Source organism: Pogona vitticeps, chromosome 1 (assembly GCF_051106095.1).
Source record: "Pogona vitticeps strain Pit_001003342236 chromosome 1, PviZW2.1, whole genome shotgun sequence".
Taxonomy (NCBI): Eukaryota; Metazoa; Chordata; class Lepidosauria; order Squamata; family Agamidae; genus Pogona; species Pogona vitticeps.
Genome location: NC_135783.1, coordinates 15,128,994 through 15,146,786, shown reverse-complemented (window position 1 = coordinate 15,146,786; position 17,793 = coordinate 15,128,994). Strand labels below are relative to the sequence as shown.

At 42.4% G+C, this 17,793-nt stretch overlaps 1 protein-coding gene and 1 pseudogene across 50 annotated transcripts in view; both read right to left on the bottom strand.

Annotated features, from left to right (window-relative positions):
• Window positions 1–17,793, bottom strand: part of NRXN1 (neurexin 1) — a 1,165,889-nt gene that overhangs the window by 180,852 nt on the left and 967,244 nt on the right. The window lies entirely within an intron of this gene.
• LOC140703420 (U1 spliceosomal RNA) lies at window positions 13,934–14,088 on the bottom strand (annotated as a pseudogene).

Here is a 17,793-nt window from a genome sequence, read left to right as displayed (position 1 = left end):
TCAAATCACATCTGGATTATGGCAACCCTAATAGGGGTTTCAAGGTATGCAAAACCCTGTTGCTTACCGGTGTAGTGAATAGAGTGATGAACTCAAGAGATCCACGTTCAGATCCCAACTTAGCCATGAGAAATCACTGGGAGAAGAGATAATGGTAAAACCACTCCTTAAAGGTAAAGGTAAAGGTAAAGGTTCCCCTTGACAATTTTTGTCCAGTCGTGTTCGACTCTAGGGGGCGGTGCTCATCCCCGTTTCCAAGCCATAGAGCCAGTGTTTTTGTCCAAAGACAATCTTCCATGGTCACCTGGCCAGTGCGACTTAGACACGGAACGCTGTTACCTTCCCACCGAGGTGGTCCCTATTTATCTACTCGCATTTGCATGCTTTCGAACCGCTAGGTTGGCGGGAGCTGGGACAAGCGACGGGCGCTCACTCCGTCACGTGGATTCGATCTTACGACTGCTTGGTCTTCTGACCCTGCAGCACAGGCTTCTGCGGTTTAGCCCGCAGCACCACCACATCCTTAAAGATATATATATATATATATATATATATATATATATATATATATATATATATATATATATATATATATATATATATATATATATATATATATATATATATATATATATATATATATCTTAAAGATATATATCTATATATCTATATATCTATATATCTATATATCTATATCCATATCTATATCTATATATCTATATATCTATATCTATATCTATCTATCTATCTATCTATCTATCTATCTATCTATCTATCTATCTATCTATCTATCTATATATATCACCCTTGTCCTATGACTTGCTGTGTCTGTGGCCTCTGGCCCAAATGGTTACAGCCTACTGAAAAAACAAACAAACTTTATTTGATTTCTGAGATGGAATGGAAAAAAAAATCCTAATCAATGGATCAAGACAACTAGGGTTGGGGAAAGGGCTTGTGTGAATGGGCCAGAAAGCAAAATTCTGTCCATTTTGGCTGCTAATTTTATTGGGGCTACAGCTGCTGAAGTATGAAAAATCCATAATAATGATGAAGAACATCTGGGACTCGAATCCTAGCATGCAAAGTGGACACAGCAAAGGCAGATTGTCCTCAAAATGGCTTTGGGTTGTTATCAGCTTTCTCAAGACAATGCGGAAAATATAAAGAAAGACCTTCAGCAGAGAGGCGGGAGGGGAAAAAAAGATGATTCTTCCATTGTAACTAGAAGGTGTAAGAGATTAATATCTACTCAACTAGCTGAATTATTTAGGTTGTCTCTCGCACTCTCTCCCTTTCCTTAAAAAAAAAAAAGTCCAGGGCAGACAGAAATGTCATTTTTTTTTATTTTCAATATGAATTACAGTGGCTCTCTCTCTGAGTTAGCTGGCTGAGTGGAAGTTCTTATCCTGAAGACATGAAATCCTATTGCACTGTCATAATTCAACAGCACCGGCAAAAACATACAGACGTGTGTGTGTGTGTGTGTGTGTGTGTGTGTGTGTGTGTGTGTGTGTGTGTGTGTGTGTGTGTGTGTGTGTGTGTGTGTGTGTGTGTGTGTGTGTGTGTGTGTGTGTGTGTGTGTGTGTGTGTGTGTGTGTGTGTGTGTGTGTGTTTCCTGAGACAAATATCCCCAAAATATTTCATTTTATTTTTATGTTCCAAAAGAAGCTTGAGACCGCAGGATATCTCAAAGCACAATGTCATCACACAGAAAGTATTATTAGTAATTTTTCCCCTTCCGTTCTGCTTTGCTCGTCACATTTGGGATAGCAAATTGTCAGGCTCAAAGGCTCAAGTCTGCGGTGAATTTATGTTGCCTTTTGAAAAGAGTCAGAGCTACCTCAGGGCTGATCCAGGACTTAATGGAAACAAAATGCATTGCCAACATGACACAAAGCAGCGAGCCTGCAGTGGAGCTCACGACCATTTTGAATCGGAGATGGGAATTTATTTGTTTGTCTGAGTACAACTCCCAGAATCCCACAGCCATCATGAAAAACAACTTCACCACACTCTGCTCTGCTAAATATGTCAGCATTCAGAATAGCACAAAAGACTGCTGGACTCCAGTTTGTTTGATTTTTGCCTCTATTTATCTGCCAAAATGGCCCAATCCACATGTGCCAGGGCTGGACGTGGAAGTCTCCCAGATGACTTATTTACCCACACGATGCACCCAAACATGTCCCTATTCAATTTGGCCTTGAATACGGTATGTTTTTGTTGGCCATGATAGACCGCGTCCTCTGTCACCTGAACAGAGGGGAATCTTTTTTGCTGATACTATATGTGGCTCTTGACACAGAGGATTGTGATATATTGTTGAGGAGATAAGAGGAAAATCTGGACCTAACTGGACCAGCCTTGTCATGGTTTTTGTATTTTATTTGCAAAAGGATACACAAGCTAAAGGTGGAAGATTTTTTTTTTTAATCAGCCTCCTGGGAATTGCTTGGTGGAGTTCCTCAAAGTCTGGTTTTAGCACCAATGTCTTCAACATACATAAGAGACTATCACTGGAGATAATCTATTTTTTTAAAAGTTTGCTGCTTATAGCCCACTTCATAACACTTAAAGAACTCTCTGAGTGGTTGACAATTTAATTATGCAGGCAGCAAGCTGGGCATTCAATTTTTTACAACCCCAGAAGGATGGAATGCTCAGTGAACCTGGAGCCACCTACCTGAGATTGAACCCAGATCATGGGCAGAGGTTTGGGCTGCAATACTGGAGTTTCATCACTGCACCACGAGGCTTTTTGAACATCACAGCATAGTGGTCCAACTCCCATAACTTAGGGGTTTAATTCCTGAAGCATGCTATGGGTACCCAGCGATATGTTCTGTTGACTACTCAACCAGCTGCAGCTGTGACAATTCTTAGTCATTGTCCAGAGACAATGGTCTTGTTGCCAAGGGTTAACAAGTTAAACCTGGATCTTAACAGGACAGAGGTAACACTGGTCACTAATTAATCAGAAAATCTGGTTGTCATGTTTCTATTGGTCGTTGCAGTTGAAATTCTCTTGTGAAGCAGGTAAGCAGTTTGGATGGTTTATTACAGTTAATCCTCTTCCTATAGAACCAAGAGGGCACCATGGCCAGCTATGCACGTTATTGCTTGTCCTTGGTCCTGAAAGCCTCTCCCTATCTGGGGAAGACTGATGCAGCCATGTCACTGCAACCTCAGGGTTAAACGATTGTAATTTGCTCTGCAGAAGGCTATCCTTGAAGATAACTTGGAATCTTCAGGCTAGTCTACTGATGGATAGTCTTCGCACTTACACAACAGCCACAGTATTTTTGCCATCTATAGTGGTTACCAGTGGACCTCTGAGTTCAATGCAAAATATTGGTTATTATTTCTCAAGCCCTACATGGCTTAGGACCCAGATATGTATCAGACTGCCTCTACCTATACCAGTGCTTGCATTGGTTAAGGTCATCTGGGACTGCCCTTTTAAAGGTCCCTGCTGTCATCGTTGTCAGACAGATACATCAGAAATTCAGATGGACAGAAACAGATCTTTGCCTATTGCTGATATTGTGCTCTGGAACATCCTTCCTAAGTCCATGAAAAAGTATGTTGTTATTGGTGGACCTAATAGCAGGAATATTTTGGTGGGCTTTGGATACTGCTAATTTTATCTGTGTTTCCACCATTCTCATTGTAAGGCATTTTTTTCTTTGGGGTTTGTTTGCTTTTAGTTGGTACATTTGCTAACCATTTTAATATGCTTTTTCGTTTTAATCACATTGTACTCCGTCATAGGTGTGATGATTTGTGTTTTTATGTGTATTAGAATGGGATATGTAGTCCTAAGATTGTCCCAATAGCATCCATCTTGATTTAAAGTCTGCTCTGTAGTAGGAAAGTTTTTCATGCTGTTTCAGAGAAGCTTCGCTCTCTGGTTATCTCGTTGCTAAGATGAGCAGAGAGCAGAGACTTTCGTAGTCAAAATAATTCTGCCACAAAGTATGATAACAACTGAAGCTCCATGAGAAAGTTAGGCGGGACAACAAGACCCAGGAGGGGGTGTTCCTTATGAAGAATTCTGGGAAGAAGAAGGAGTTGGAAAAAGATGGAGTTGGACTGAGAAAGGTCAGACACGTGCTTTTTCCCATAATGGTTTGTAGCTTTGCTATGGACTATTTTTCCTACCATGGACTGATGGAAGTCAACTGGATTTCATCTAGCATCAGCCTATGAAGACCCAAGACACGTGAGATGGACTGTGTTATGCTTTTTATTAGTTAGCATAATTCTATTTCTTTATTTTTCCAGCTGGAGTGGGGAGGGGAGTATTCCGTTTGTCTTGATATGAAAATGTACCTACTGAACTATTTTACCATCAACTGAAACCTTTTCTAAAGCAATTCTTTTCAATAAAGCAGTAATGATTTGATCTGCATGCATTGGTCCTTGTACAGACTAGCTGAATGTCTAATTGGCCATGTGTGTTTGCTACCAAAGATTTAGAGCCAGATTATTCTGAGTATAACTCATGGATTTGTCTGTGTGTGTTGCTTTCTTAATAAAGGAGATTGGCTTTTGAGGAAGAAGTTTAGACAGGACCTTGCTGAGACCTAAGTGGCTCTGCTCAGCAGTCAGAGGTTTGTCTGGATTTCGGACTCATCCCAGTCTCCGGCACCCCCATAAATCTCTTTGGAGATAAGGGGCTGCTTACAATAGGTATCCCCAGACTGAAGAAGGACATATAAAAAGAAAATACTGTAATAAATAACTGAATTAATAAGTATTGTAGAACCCATACAGAACCAGGTCTACAAAGGAGGTGTTCTACATCACTGTCAAAAGGGCAATCGATTGATCGATCAATCGATCAATCAATTGATCAATCGATCAATCAATCAAAACAAGAAGAACTGACATGCTCCGGTTCTAGCAGTGTAAGGAGAGGGCAGGGAAATCAAGGCTTCAGTATTCTCAATTACTATGTACTGATGGCCGGCTGGATCGCTCAGTAGTTAGGGTATCTGACTACAGAGCCAGACGCTGGGAGTTCAATTCCCCACTCCTTGCCTCCTACAAGTAGAGCCAGCTTGTGTGGCCTTTGGCAAGATGCACAGTCTGAAGGCACTCCCAGAATAAGAGAATGGTAACCCACATCTGAGTACTCTGCCTAGAAGGCCCTGAAAAGGGTCACCATAAATCAGAACAGACTTGATGGCATGTGGTGATTATTAGTTATATTCTGATGTGAAACCTGGACAGTAAAAAGAATTGACAGGGTGGGGTGGGGAACTGATTCATTTGAAATACAGTGTTGAAGTAGATACCAAGGACCTCCACAAAGGCAAATAAGTTGTTTATAGAGCAAACCAAGCCTGAAGGAAACATGACTCAACCCACACTATACAAGATGAATCACTGGAAAAGGCAGAGAAAAGAAGACGACTGAACATGAAATGGATGGAACCATAGTCTAGAGTTTGTGAGACCTGAGAAGGGCTGCTAATGACAGGACCTTTTGGAGGTCATTAATTCATAGAGTCACCACAAGTTGGAAGTTACTTGATAGCATATAAGAAGAAGAACAACAGAAAAAAACCCATCAAGTCAGTTCAGGGTAGTGTTTTGTTTTGTTTTAATCTCAGCGGGTGAGGGCTGAAATCTTTAATCACTTCCACAGCGATGACTAGGTACGACACCAGTTCCAGATGGAGTTAGAAACATCATCAAGAGGAAGAAAAATAATGTTCTGAACTTACAGTGTAGGGACAGGAGACAATTTCATGCACTGCACAATGTTAAACTGTCCCAGTTGGCAGGATTAACAAATGGTTCAAAATGTACCTGTCGTGTACAGCAGGCCTGTCTAATGAACTTTGAGATGCAACCTTTAGCTCACAAATGCACACATCTATTAGGATAAGTTGCATAGATTGTATACATTAGAGGATGCTGCATAAAAAACTAAGGGAAAGCAAAATATTCAGGATTGTTTTGATGTGCAGATGATGTAAAAACTGGATGGAACAGAATTAGGACTTATAGCATGCAAAACTGATGTACTTGGTGGGGGGGAACTGATAGATATATCTCTAGATCCACTGCTGGAGAGCCTGAACTATAAGTCTTTATAGATTTAGAGTGCTGGCTAAATGTTTCAGGCTTATTAGTATAAGAAGATGACATTTGCTGGTCTACTCCCCCTCTTTTTCCTTTTAGTACCTCTTTTTACTTCACATATGAATAGAGTTCAACTCAACAGTATTTCTAGCATGTATTTAGAAACAGTGCTCCAAACTTGTTCCTCACCGTATATGATTTCCTTATTTAGCATGTGTGGTTTTGTGACTGGTCTTTGGAAAACATGTCCTTTCTTTGCAAGTCCGATTTTGCCAGCATGTTTCTCTGAAGAAATTCTGCAATGGGACACAAAGGCCCCTTGACAGCTTGTTCGGCCTTTTTGTTGTTCTTAATTCTTGAGTCAGTGATTCAAGATCCACTGCAGTGTTAATTCCTACATAAAATGAGATTTTGGCATTCCTTCTTCTCGTTAAAAGGAGTTTTTAAGTGGCTGGGAAATCAAGCATATGGCCTGCCTCTACCTATATTCTAAAACATTACAAAATACGCAACATGCTTTTCTCCTCCAAATATTTGAGAAATGGCTCGGAGATCCCTGAAGTTCTGATAATGGCATTCTTCTGAATCTTGCGTTTACCCTCCTTCATGATGAATCTTTCAAAAGGAGTCTGAATTTTCAAATGTTTTATAACAGATCTCAGAGTGCAGCTGCTCTTTCGACATTTTCTTGCCGCTTACAGATGAGAAGCATCGTGTCATTTTGCCACAGGAGGCTGAAAACTGTCAATGATGAAGGAAATGGGGATCATGCTTCACGTTTTATTAAAAAGTGGGAATTAATTACCAAATCCATTGCATCTAAGAAGTGATAAGCCTTCGCTTTTTGCTAGTGTCTCGGAGATGGGGGAGGAAAAAAGAGGGGAGAAAAGGGGGGAGCGAAAGAAGGGCATACACAAAGGGAGGGGTGGAGGGGGAAATCTGTCTCCTGACTTAAAAGAAACATCATATGGCTTTAACTGACACTTAAACCCAATAAGCTGCCAAATTAGGGAGAAAAAAATGACTTGAGAAAACATCATTAAAATATTGATAAGAAGAGACTAGTACGTCTGTCATTGTTCCATACAAAGAAAAGGCTCTAGTTGAGGAACCAGAAGGATGGGGAGAGCTGAAGAGCTTTGAACATGTTGGCTGACTTTGTATTGTTCTGGTTTGTTTGTTGGGGAAGATAAAGTAGGAGGTGAAACACACTTGCACCTTGCAGAATGGCCTGTTACTTGCTCAAATCTGTGAAGCTTAGAAAGAAAAGGTAACAGTGCTGCTTATATACCATCCCATAAGTGCTTAAAGCACTCTCTGGGAAGTTTATAATTAGTTACAGTGGACCCTCTACTTACGGAATTAATCCGTATTGGAACGGTGGCTGCAGGTCGAAAAGTCTGTCGGTCGAGTCTCCATTGACCTACAATGCATTGAAAACCGATTAATGCCGTAACTGGCCATTTTTGTTCCATTTTCGTTCCATTTTGGTTTTTTTCTGGTCTGTAGGTCGATTCTCCGGCTGCAAATCGAACCTAAATTTTGTGGCCAGAGAAGTCTGTAACTCGAAAAGTCTGTAAGTCGAGGGTCCGCTGTATACAGGCCCAGCAAGCTGGATACTTAATTTACCAACTTCTGAAGGACGGGGGACTGAGTCAACCTCAAGCTGGCCACCAGAGGCCCACCCATGTTTCAGAACAGTGCTTGTCAAAGAAAAACGGGTGACAAATAGAGACTGGTTTGGTGGTTCATTTTTTGGCCAAACGGCTGTTCAGCACTTCTCAGTCCCAACTCCTCCGGAAGACACTCGCTCAGAGGTGGTGCTGCAAGGTTAGAAGACCTGCAGTCATGAGATCGAATCCATGCAACGGAGTGAACCCCTGTCGCTTGTCCCAGCTCCCGCCAACCTAGCGGTTCGAAAGCATGCAAAATACAAAATTTGAGTAGATAAATAGGTATCACCACGGTGGGAAGGTAATGGCGTTCCGTGTCTAGTCGCGCTGGCCACGTGACCACGGAAGATTGTCTTCAGACAAACGCTAGCTCTATGGGTTGGAAACGGAGATGAGCACCGCCCCCTAGAGTCGGACATGACTGGACAAACTGTGAAGGGAACCTTTACCTTTTACCTGAGTGAGTGCCCATTGAAGGAAGCAGGGCTGGGAAGTGCTGAACACCTATTTGGTCGGAAAAAAATCCTGAGCTGGCATGAACTCCTGAACCGGATGGTTTGCACCCATCTCTAGTGACAAAGAATGAATGTGAGGGAACCAGCCAAACTCTCCAACATCAGAAGTGGATGCAGGAGAACACCATCGCAGATAGAAACATTTCCAATTTAGAAGCAGGGTATATTTTTATGCTATTCAATGAATGGGGAGGAACCGAGACAGTATCCGAGTGAATACTTACATCTCTACTTCTGTGTACATGTGCCCATATCTGTCCATGTGTATATGAATATTCCTCTTTGCCCTTTCCTTTACCTGTCAGGTCAGTTCTCCTCACCACTGGCTGCTGTGCCTTCTGCCACCATCTACAGCGATGCCAAACACTACAACAGATCAGGGGCATTTTTCCAAATGTTTCCAAATGATCAAGCATATGCTTGCAACAAAGAGCTTTAAACTAGCAAGCAGGGGGAGGCTTCCCCCTCGCTTGCCTCAAGAGAGAATTAATCGGGATTGGTACCAGAGGAAGCAAAGATGATAAGCATCTAATTTCTTCAGTCTTGGGGAAGAAGGGATCAGCAGTACAGTTCAACTGAAGAGATTTCTTAATTAACCTGCTGATCTTGCTTATTCTTAATTAAACCCAGGAAGCAGGCAGGAGAGATAAGTTAAAACACAGAGATACCATGGTAACAAGCCAGCTTTTTAAAAAACAGGCAGACAAGAATGGATCCCGAACCCACTGCGGGCACACTAATGGAAGTTAATCCCACCACGGGAATGTATGGGTAGGCATAATTCAGTCGCAGCATCAGATAACAGCAGGCAAGATGAACTTGGTCTGCCTGGAAGCGGAGACAAACAATTATCTCTCTGCAGAAGGCTAGAAGATGGAGTGCCAGAATTAGTGGGCTGTGTGTTGGCCTGGGGAGGGAGACGAGATGTGGGGAGAGAACTTCAGAAACAGGGCTTGAGAAAGGGTGGAGCCAGGGGACGGGTGAGTCAAGATTCCCCTGTGTGTGCATGGCTGATGGGATTACTCATCTCACCAGCTGCATGGCCCTAAGCAAGCTTCAGGGTGCTGGAGTGCCACCAGAAGAGGGGAGTGATAAACCACTTCTGACAAATTCTTTTTTTCAAAGCCCTGGAAGGATTTGCCATATGTCTGGATCAACTTGAGGGAATGCAGTTGCTATTGTTAACTAGGAATAACTCCAGAGGCAGAGATTATTATACTATTATAGCTCTTGCTCTTGCATAGCATACTGAGGGTCCAAAAAGTCTGGATGTTTGGATGGCAGCACAGCCCTGCACAGTCCTCTAACACAGTGGGCCTCCAGATGTTCTTGGACTTCAATTCCCAGAAATCCTGGCCAGCAGAGGTGATGGTAAAGGCTTCTGGGAGATGGAGTCCAATAACATCTGGAGGCCCAAGGTTGGAGACCACTGCTCTAACAGGAGCATTGCAGACTGGGAACAGGGGAAACAAATGACAAGGGAACCCACAAAGGACATGGTAACAATGCTGTATCGCAGCTGGGGAGGGTAACTGATAAGAAACAGATGAATTGAGTAGCAACAGAGATACATGGAACAGCTTTGCTTTTCAAAGGGAAAGGGCACTAACAATGCACAGAGACATTTTGTGCAACTACAGGGGCCTTGAGTGCCTTGAGTCCCCCTGGACTGCAAGGTGATCAAACTTATCCATTTTGAAGGAAATCAAGCCTGAGTGCTCACTGAAAGGAGAGATCCTAAAGCTGAGGCTCCAATCCTTTGGCCATCTCATAAGAAGAGAAGATTCCCTGGAAAAGACCCTGATGTTGGGAAAGTGTGAAGGCAAGAGGTGAAGGGGATAACAGAGGATGAGATGGTTGGACAGTGTCATTGAAGCTACCAACATGAATTTGACCAAACTCCGGGAGGCAGTGGAAGACAGGACGGCCTGGCGTGCTCTGGTCCATGGGGTCACAAAGAGTCGGACACAACTAAACGACTAAACAACAACAACAATAAGGGCCTTGATTTGGGGGCAAGTGTTGTCTTTCATGTTGGGCATAAGGAATCTTGAGGGGGGAGGGCTTAGAAATTCCTTACAGAGGGATTTCATCATATCAAGGCAGCTTAAATAGATGAAATGGAGGAATTCAGTGGATATTCCTCCCATCCCTAAATCATGTTCCCCACTTTCAATACCATTTATAGGGTTGTGTGCATATGAAATTTCTTGCCCTGCCCACCCATTTTGGCCTGCAATCTAGGATCACTGGTAAAGCCGACTGAAATTTTCTTTCTTTCTTTCTTTCTTTCTTTCTTTCTTTCTTTCTTTCTTTCTTTCTTTCTTTCTTTCTTTCTTTCTTTCTTTCTTTCTTTCTTTCTTTCTTTCTTTCTTATATTTTGTCTTTGTGCATCTCAGCCCGTAAGCAATATCTGTACCATGAACAATACAGATCTAATTTAATACAATAAATTGTACTATGAACTTTAAAATACTTTACAGCAATAGTTAAAAAGAAAACAAACAGCAGCTAGATCGCAGTTCAATGGACATGCAACAGCAATGGTGGTTTGTTTAACACTCATGCGTAGAGAGTGCTATATGTTTGGTGTAGCCACAGAAGTCATGTGGTACTCTTAATAAGATTTCTATCTCTGCACAAAGAGACTGGACAGAGATATATGGGGTGAAGCAGGCTACTCCCAGGTTCTTTAGGGCTTCAGTTAGGTGAGTTCCAAGCTGTTCAGGGCCTTGGAAAATTATTGTCAAAACCTGAAGTCTTGCGAAATAGCATTCTGGCACACAGAGCAGAACCTTCAGCCCACATGTCAGGCAATCTCAATAGCCCACTTCAATCAAAAGATGAGCAGCTGCATTTTGCATCAGTTACAGCTCAAAGGTAATCACTCACAGAGTGCATCATCATAATCTAACCTCAAGGTTTGCAATGCCACTGGTTACCTTCTGGTTGAATCAGTGGTTCAGTATCTAGCTGCAGAGCCAGAGGATGGGAGTTTGATTCTTCACTGCCTTCCTAACAGGGGCTGGACTTGATGATCCACAAGGTCTTTTCCATCTCTGCAGTTCTAATATAAAGGGTTACTGTTACACACTCTCCGGGCAGTTACCTTTGAGACTGGCCCATGACTGTTGGACGAGCTGAAGCTGGGAAAAAGTCCTCCCATTCATTGCCATCACCTGGGACTCAAGAGGCAGCAATGAATCTAGATCCAAACACAGATGGTACACAGGCTCCTTTACAAAGTTATGGTTGTCCAACACATCTGGAGGACATTAGGTTGCCTACCGCTATTATTTGCATAAGGGCACATGGCCACTAATTACCTGTAGCAGGGGTTGAAGCCCATTTGGACATCAGCTCTGAGAAGGATCAGCCAGAACAGGCATTAATAAAGAATTGTTGGCATTGTAGTCCAGAACATGTGGAAGGTCAAATGTCCCTTTGCTATAAAAGAGTGATTGAGAACACTGATTTTTGACTGTGAAGGAAAATACAGTGGTGCCTCGCTTAGTGACGTTAATCCGTGCAGGAAAAAAACGTCGCTAACCGATTTTAAAAAGCCAATAGAAACGCATTAAAACACGTTTAATGCGTTCCTATGGGCTTAAAAACTCACCTTATGCGAAAATCCTCCATAGGGGCGGCCATTTTCAGTGCCTTTAAAGCGAGGCAACACAGCGAGCTGCGAGGGAAGAGAGAGAGCCGAAACAGCGATCATCGCAAACCCCCACCGATTAGCTGTGCTTCAGCTCTCTCTCTCCACCCCTTGCAGCACAGCTGATCGGCGGGGCCTTTGGGATGATTGCGGGGAAGCGCTTTTCCGCGCTCATCGCAAAGCAAATTTTCCCCATAGGGGCCATCGCAAAGCAATCGCTCTTGCAATGGCAAAAAGTCCATCGCAAAGTAATTTCATTGTAAAATGGAGCGATCACTATGCGAGGCACCACTGTATCTCTAGGTTTTCTTTTGTTTTCTGACCACAGCTCCAAGAAATTCACAGCCAGTATGGCCACTGGATGTGTGATTCTTGAAAATGTAGTTCCTCATGGTCACCCATTTGCAAAAGAAGAGCAAACATTTTGCATCTCTGGAGTCTGTGATACAGAAGATTAGTGATACCCTTAGCATGTATGAAAATAAGACAGAACCAAGGTGAATGTTAAGATGGGGTTAAGTCAAGAGAGTCCCCGGGACTGCAAGGAGAACAAACCTGTCCATTCTAAAGGAAATCAACCCTGAGTGCTCACTGGAAGGACAGATCCTGAAGCTGAGGCTCCAATACTTTGGCCATCTCATGGGAAGAGAAGACCCTGTTGTTGGGAAAGTGTGAGGGCAAGAGGAGAAGGGGACGACAGAGGATGAGATGGTTGGACAGTGTCACCGAAGCAACCAACATGAATCTGACCAAACTCCAGGAGGCAGTGGAAGACAGGAGGGCCAGGTGTAGTCTGGTCCATGGGGTCACGAAGAGTCAGACATGACTAAATAACTAAACAACAACAACAAAGTCAAGAGAGGGAGGGGGTAAGCAACCAGTAAACTGGTAGGGGAAGATTAGAAGTGAAAAGAAACAACACCATAATACTGACAAAAGCGTAAAGCAAATTACACACCAAAGTCTTGTGCCGAGCAAAAACATGCATTGGGGAATTCTGAGTTATGTCTGAAACCACGGTTTTAATAAAGCCCAGCTGGTGTTGCAATAAGTACTGTTAAACATTGACAGAAAAGCTACAAACTTTAATGAAAAGTTTCCAAATATCTTCCCTCCCTCCCTCTCTCTTTCTTGCACAACAACTCAACCACAATGGGAACTGCCATCACCACTACCGGCTCTGTGGCTCTGTGGTTATTTCGGGTGAATGAATGATGATTCTATCAGAAGGCCATACATTAGCTCTTATCTTTCAGAAACAGTATCTCTTAGTCTAAGAATGCTTCAGTAGAAAGGTTTTTGCTTTAAAATCCTCTAAGTCAAGACAAAGGGCACACAAAACCTCCACACAGCCTTGAGCCAACAAGTACGGGAAAAACTGGAGAACCACAAGCCAGGTACTGGAGATTAGTATTGAAACAAGAAACATCCATCAGCTCCAGGGATATGAATGGTCACTATACTCTTCTTTCTCATCCATTCCAGCTGCCTCAATAGGATGAGAGAGACCCGGACAAGGAAGGTTAAAGCCCTCTGTGATTCCTCAGCAAGAATGAGACAAAAAAAGCCCTTATGTAAGACTTCATTTACCTGCCTCACATCATCCTACATGCTCTCTGGGTAGCTGACACAGGAGAGACACATACATAAATACAGAAAATACACTAAAACTATTATACCGTATTTTTTGCTCCATAAGACGCACTCCCCCCCAAGTAGTGGGGGAGAAAGTATGTGTGTCTTATGGAACGAATACAGTAAAAAAAGAGGTTCAACCACCACCACGCAGAAGCCCCCCACTGCCATACTGGGAGGCCTCTGAACTAGCACCAGAGACTGCTTGCTATTTGGACCTTACCATTCTGCACTGCTGGCTTTCTAGGATCTGCTTCCTGGAGCCCACCTGGACAACCAGCAAGGCCAACAGGCCTATGGCAGCAGGCAGTGAAAACAGCCAAGGACAAAAGGGGAAAGAGTAATTCTAGAAAAACTAGGGGAAACCACAAACACAGTCCCCCACTTAGGCAGTTGATTTTCCCATATTTGGGGAAATCACAGGGGTCAACACATCCAAAGTGCAATAGATGAACCTCACCCTGGGAAAACCACTTTGATTATTATGGTATCTTCCCTGCCAGGTATGAGTTGGAATGGCCTCTGAACCTCCTACCCCTTTCTGTGCCCTATCCCCCAAAGGCATGGTGACCCCCTGGCTGCACCTCCTGATCAGGACAGGGCTGCACAGCCCGAGTCCCGAAAGAGGCCAAGAGAGCTACTCAGTGTTTTGAGGTGCCCCACAGGACCCCCATCAGGGGCTGGATGTTCCTCCCACAATCCTCCAGTGCACAGATATTAGCATACCTAATATGCGGAGAAGGCAGAGAAAGTGGGGAAATTCAAACTTTCAGTTAGTGAAGAGGCTGCTTGTCTGCTTCCTTGCTAGTCCAAGCAGTTAGAGAGCTGGGAAAGAGACCTGGGACTGCCTGGTATTGTCGTTTTAAAATGTAAAATTTATTTTAAAAGCTGTTTGTTTGGGGTTAGTGCTTGGGTGAAAAGGTGCTCCGTTTGAGTTGAAACCTGCTTGTGTAGAAATGTGCATACTTGCTTTAAAAGCTGCCTAGGAAGTGTTCAGGCCAGCGCCAATTAGCTGTTAGGTGGGGAGAGGGGAGGGGGAAGGAGCAGGAGCAGAGAAGAGCACAAAATGGCTGCCGTCTGCTGGCTGCCTGCTGGCTTTTAGCTGTTTGGGGCTCTTTTTTGGCTGTTCTGGGGTCTACCAAGGCACTGTAAAGAGCAAGGTTCAGTCTATAGTACCTGGTAAGTGACCTTCTTTTAAGTTTTTTAAAGTTTCTGACCTTTTCCCCCCATAAAAATGCATTAATGCATTTCTATGGGAAATCTGGATTCAACTTGCAAACTTTTCAACTAGTTCTGGGCATCTAATAGAGAATGTATTTCCAAAGGGTGTTGCAGCAAGAAACTAACTGTGCCTCGTGACTTCTAACTGGATTACAGTACCTGCTTCCTGATTTCAGCTACTATAGTTTGTATTCAGGTTTTTTTGGCTTGTCAAGAACATTGGCATTGTGTGGCCTAACCTGTTGTGCCTTGCATGCTATAAACGTTCAATTATGTCAGAAAATGGAGATCTGGTCTTATGCTGAGCATGTGCTACTGCTGGTGAATGGGATCAGGTTAAGCTTTGTGTTGCTGTTCTTTTGCATAACCTAAAGTAAATAAGGAAAACCAGCTGTTAAATAGTTCAATTCCACTATTTATCCTCCACACAACTAAAAGGGACCTCTCAGTGCAGTGCCAAATCAGACAAACCATTTCTAACTTAATATAGGCTTGAGCTGTAGCTGGGCAGAGTTGCACAACAATCTCATCTGTTATTGAGACATTTCTATAAGCATGGAGAGGAGGTGGATGAAAGGACATGTAAAATATAGGTAGAGTGGTATAGGTCTTATCACTGGCTGATAATGGTCTATATTAATGCCACTGTTGACTGCTGTTCACTTTACATGGTTCAAATGTTATTCTGTTATACGTAGTTTATTAAATATTTTATTACACTATTTACTTACTTATTTATTTATTTATTCCATTTTTACCCCGCCCCTCTAGACAATGTCTACTCGGGGCGGCTTACATCAGTTAAAACACTTTAAAATAACATATAAAATGCAATTATACAATTAATTCTAAGCAACAGATTTCCCAGATGGTAATACACAAAAGAAAAAATAAGATAAAGAAAGAGAAAATCACTTAATTGACTGGGGGGTAGGCCTGTTTGGTTCAGAATTTATTTTCCCTGTGTTCCTCCTTTAAAAATTAGGTGTGTCTTAAAGTCAGGTGCGTCTTATGGAGCAAAAATACGGTAATTAAGATACTATTGAAATACTGATGTAGGACAAGTGGCCTGGGCATTTAATGGGCTTCTATGAAAAAGTCTTCACCTGACATCAAGTGTACCATAATGATGGACCCAGGAGAACCTCTTTGGGAAGACTGTTGTAATGGTAGTGTCACTATTAAAAGGGCCCATGCTCTACTGGTTACAGAAGTAGGAAATAATAGAGGCACTTAGTTAGTTAGTTAGGCATCCTTCAGTCTCGAAAGACTATGGTAATGTGCTCTGCATTGAGGACTTGGAACAGCGTCTGGTGTGGCTGAGAAGGCCAATTCGAGAATGACAATCCCTTCCATCCTGAAGACAAATCCAGTCTGTCCCCTGTCCAGCTCCCTGATTTTGCTGCTTTTGGGACTTCCTCTTTGCCTCGGCCTGCTGGACAAGGGTCTCTTCAAAATCAAAATGGGAGAGGCTGTGATGCAACGCCTTCCTCCAGGCTGAACGCTCAGATGTCAAGGTTTCCCATCTGTTGAGGTCCATTCCTAAGACCTTCAGATCCCGCTTGCAGATGTCCTTGTACCGCAGCTGTGGTTTCCCTCCAGGAAAACTGCTATTTCCCTGCACTAATTCTCCATACAGGAGATATGGTGTGGCACCACCATTGCACTACTAATAGTGGCACTACCATTGTAACAAATATATGTTCCTAGATTTTAAATTCATATATTACATTACTATCATGACTATATGTGGGCATTTTTGTAACTGAATATCCCAAATCCTATATGGCATAATGCAATTGACATAGGCCTTCTTGGTACATAGTTGCAACTTAAGAACATAGTGTATGCATTTGCTGTTGCCCAATGAGCTTAATGGCTTAGTAGAAAATAGCAAGCACCTACAGTAATTTCTTAACTTGTAGCCATTTGCCCGCAAGATGGCTACAAGTTAAGAAATTACTCTTGGTGTTTGCTGTTGTGTTTTACATCAACATCGCCACCAGCCCAAGCCAGGCCTAATGTTATCAGGCAACTGGTAAGTGGGGAATCCTCATCTTCATCATCACCATGAATCATCAGAGCATACACTCATGAAGCAAGTAAGAGGAAATGCAAATGCATTATAGAACCAGAATATGCACAAGAGGTTCTATATTAGCAGAACTTTTGAGAATCAAATGCAGAGCACACAAAATTTATACAATATTTAATGTCCAAATTTACCATTGGTAAATCAACCAGCCCACAGGACTACCTCAATGGCTAGGCCAATTGACTATAAATTTGTTGGCTCTATGGCACACTAAAATAAAAAAATGTTGATGTAATGAGAATGAAAACTTAATTTTTTAAGAAACTACCGGGCAGTTAGATTGATTTTGACAAGTCAGTTTTCAAACAAGGGAAGAGTGGACCACAGCAAATGTGTTTCATCAAAGGCTCTTAAAAATCAATCCCATTTTTATTCCAAGGTAGTGTCTTGGCCTCTTTGTCTGCTTTAACTCATTTTTTTATTTTTTAGGTTTTGAAAGCCACACGAATTTGGTTATAAAAATAAATACAGACAATGCATTCTTTAATGAAATTGTTTGAAACACAAAGTTCTAGATTGTTCTATGTTGATTTTTAATGCACCGTTCTACTTTTGTCAAAGCCTTTTTCTATCCCTACCTGGACACTAATCTGATGGATTTGTTTTTCTTTTACAAAAAAACAAAAAAACCACCAACAACACTTGGTTTCTTGGAACTTTGACATCTAAATGCATTTTCAAGTTCACTCCTGTCTCAAATTTAGCAAAAGACAGTCTACGCCTTTCAGCTTCTCATAGGAAATGCCATTATCACAGCCTACAAAACATTCACCTTTTTCATGTCAGAAAAGAACACTTAAGAGGTCCTGAAGAAGCTGAGATCCTGAATTACCTATGCAAACAAAGCCACCATGTCACTCATCATCCCTTCCACCCACCCATATGAATCCAGCTGTGTGC